This window comes from Bombina bombina, chromosome 4 (genome assembly GCF_027579735.1).
Source record: "Bombina bombina isolate aBomBom1 chromosome 4, aBomBom1.pri, whole genome shotgun sequence".
NCBI classification, from domain to species: Eukaryota; Metazoa; Chordata; class Amphibia; order Anura; family Bombinatoridae; genus Bombina; species Bombina bombina.
Genome location: NC_069502.1, coordinates 35,453,311 through 35,456,604, shown reverse-complemented (window position 1 = coordinate 35,456,604; position 3,294 = coordinate 35,453,311). Strand labels below are relative to the sequence as shown.

The 3,294-nt window shown below is 32.5% G+C and overlaps 3 non-coding genes across 3 annotated transcripts; 2 read left to right on the top strand and 1 right to left on the bottom strand.

Moving 5' to 3' along the window:
* The first annotated feature begins 272 nt into the window (after positions 1-272).
* Positions 273-360, top strand: TRNAY-GUA (transfer RNA tyrosine (anticodon GUA)). Its single transcript is given in 2 exon segments — positions 273-309; positions 325-360. It is a non-coding gene; the product is annotated as a tRNA-Tyr (tRNA).
* An 813-nt stretch (positions 361-1,173) lies between these two features.
* Positions 1,174-1,245, top strand: TRNAE-UUC (transfer RNA glutamic acid (anticodon UUC)). The gene has a single exon. It is a non-coding gene; the product is annotated as a tRNA-Glu (tRNA).
* Positions 1,246-1,875: 630 nt separating this feature from the next.
* TRNAG-UCC (transfer RNA glycine (anticodon UCC)) lies at positions 1,876-1,947 on the bottom strand. Its single transcript has one exon. It is a non-coding gene; the product is annotated as a tRNA-Gly (tRNA).
* Between the last annotated feature and the right edge of the window lie 1,347 nt (positions 1,948-3,294).

Here is a 3,294-nt window from a genome sequence, read left to right as displayed (position 1 = left end):
TGAGTTATAGAGCACAATCTTATTACTTGTGTCTGTGTGAGTTATAGAGCACAATCTTATTACTTGTGTCTGTGTGAGTTATAGAGCACAATCTTATTACTTGTGTCTGTGTGAGTTATAGAGCACAATCTTATTACTTGTGTCTGTGTGAGTTATAGAGCACAATCTTATTACTTGTGTCTGTGTGAGTTATAGAGCACAATCTTATGAGATTAACGTTAGTGTAACAATAATGATATTATGAGCAATACATGAAGAATTATACTGGATCTCCTTCGATAGCTCAGTTGGTAGAGCGGAGGACTGTAGAGTATAATGTCAGTCATCCTTAGGTCACTGGTTCGATTCCGGTTCGAAGGATTATTTTTTTAATTTATTTCTTAATTTTTAATACCAAAATTTAAAACATGGGATCTTATATTTTATTTGGTGCATTATGAGAAAAATTGTGTATTTTCTTTTGTCCATATAAACTTAGTTTGCTTATGTAACGTAAATAATTGTGCTTAGCTTTTACTTGATATCCTCTGCAGTCATGATAAATTGCCAGTAACGGATATATTAGTGGTAGAGTAGCCGAGTGGTCTAAGGCGCTAGATTTAAGGCTTGAGTCTTTTTGGGGGGCGTGGGTTCGAATCCCACCGCAGCCATAGTTTGATATTTTTTACACATTTCTGTTTTTTCTTTTTTTTACATTGACTTGGAAATAGCTGTAAAACTCTTGTTCTGTTTGATATAAACATGGCCTGAATATGATTTTCATAGACTACTTATTTTGTGTTGTTTTTTTGTCACCTTAAATTACCCAAACTCCATCAGAATAAAATATCCAGTTTGAGTTGAAGAATGAGTGGGAGTTTAGGATTTCCTCTGTACCATACAGTGGCCCAGTCAATTGGAAGTTTGCTATATAAGAAATATTAACATGTTGCACTAGTGCTGCCCATAGTATAATTAGCTTATGCTGGATGTATCATGTATTCAATGAGCACTGAAATAAGTTATGTACTGTGAAAATAATGTGATATACACAAGTTCTATAAAATAACAATTATCAGCAGCAAGGAAATACAGAAGTATAGATCTCATGGGTAAAAATCATATCATATATAGAATGGTTCATACAATGTATCTCACACATAAAAATATCCAGATCTGATTGTTTTATAACATTCCCATATGGTCTAGCGGTTAGGATTCCTGGTTTTCACCCAGGCGGCCCGGGTTCGACTCCCGGTATGGGAAGTAAAGTTTTTGAGAAACATAGGTAAATTTCAATCCTCCTTATATTTCACTGAAAGTCAGAAATAAGTTCATCAATTACCTGTTATTGTTTGTTAATGTGATGCTGGAAACTAATTATCAAAATTGTGTTAAGTAACAATCTCCTTATCTACAGTTATGGGTCAATTATTGCAAAAAGTTAATATTTGTTACCAGCTCCAGTAAATATATGATGATTCAAAGCAAATTAAAAGCATTAATCATGTACATTTAATTTAAAAAATCTCTATTAGCTTATTTTACATTACAGTGAAATAAATATACTGATAAATATTTAAAAAACACACACTTCGATCCAGAAACCTAAGGATGACTAAAATAAAGACTGATTCACCTTTTTTAACATGGTATTGAGTGTGACAATTATCTATCTATCTATCTATCTATGCATCTATCTACCTACTATCATCTATCTATCATCTATCTATCATCTATATCTAATCTATCTCCTTAATAATCTGAGACATCAGAGTTAAAATGACACAATCATATATTTTAGAGAAAAAGAAACATGGTTTGTGCTCATACATAGATGTTAATAAATGTAGTATTTAATACAAAATTGATTATTTCAGTGGCAAAACAGGAACTTGCGTTGGCCGGGAATCGAACCCGGGTCAACTGCTTGGAAGGCAGCTATGCTCACCACTATACCACCAACGCTTGTTTACTTCCGACCCTGTTTACTTAAGATGTGTGTTCCAGTCATGTCATAGCTTTTCTAGCTCTCATCCTTTAGTCTAATAATGCGTTTTTCAACACTACCCCAAAAAACGTGAATCACAAAGTAATGCGACCTAAGGATGACTGAACATTAACCCCTACAGTCCTCCGCTCTACCAGCTGAGCTATCGAAGGATGCCCTTTAAAAGTGCAGGAACCTCACATCATATGGTATAACTTACTCAATATTTCACTATTCCTGGTTACTTTCATGTCTGTTTCATTATTTTCATAAACTTACAAATTGCACCTCCCTCTATGAAACTCTGTCCCTATTATCTAATCTGTCACTTATGTGTAAGGCTATTTCCCTGCATTATTATCTAATCTGTCACTTATATGTAAGGTTATTTCCCTGCATTATTATCTAATCTGTCACTTATATGTAAGGTTATTTCCCTGCATTATTATCTAATCTGTCACTTATATGTAAGGTTATTTCCCTGCATTATTATCTAATCTGTCACTTATATGTAAGGTTATTTCCCTGCATTATTATCTAATCTAGTCACTTATAGGTAAGGTTATTTCCCTGCATTATTATCTAATCTGTCACTTATATGTAAGGTTATTTCCCTGCATTATTATCTAATCTAGTCACTTATATGTAAGGTTATTTCCCTGCATTATTATCTAATCTGTCACTTATATGTAAGGTTATTTCCCTGCATTATTATCTAATCTGTCACTTATATGTAAGGTTATTTCCCTGCATTATTATCTAATCTGTCACTTATATGTAAGGTTATTTCCCTGCATTATTATCTAATCTAGTCACTTATATGTAAGGTTATTTCCCTGCATTATTATCTAATCTAGTCACTTATATGTAAGGTTATTTCCCTGCATTATTATCTAATCTAGTCACTTATATGTAAGGTTATTTCCCTGCATTATTATCTAATCTAGTCACTTATATGTAAGGTTATTTCCCTGCATTATTATCTAATCTGTCACTTATATGTAAGGTTATTTCCCTGCATTATTATCTAATCTAGTCACTTATATGTAAGGTTATTTCCCTGCATTATTATCTAATCTAGTCACTTATATGTAAGGTTATTTCCCTGCATTATTATCTAATCTGTCACTTATATGTAAGGTTATTTCCCTGCATTATTATCTAATCTAGTCACTTATATGTAAGGTTATTTCCCTGCATTATTATCTAATCTAGTCACTTATATGTAAGGTTATTTCCCTGCATTATTATCTAATCTAGTCACTTATATGTAAGGTTATTTCCCTGCATTATTATCTAATCTGTCACTTATATGTAAGGTTATT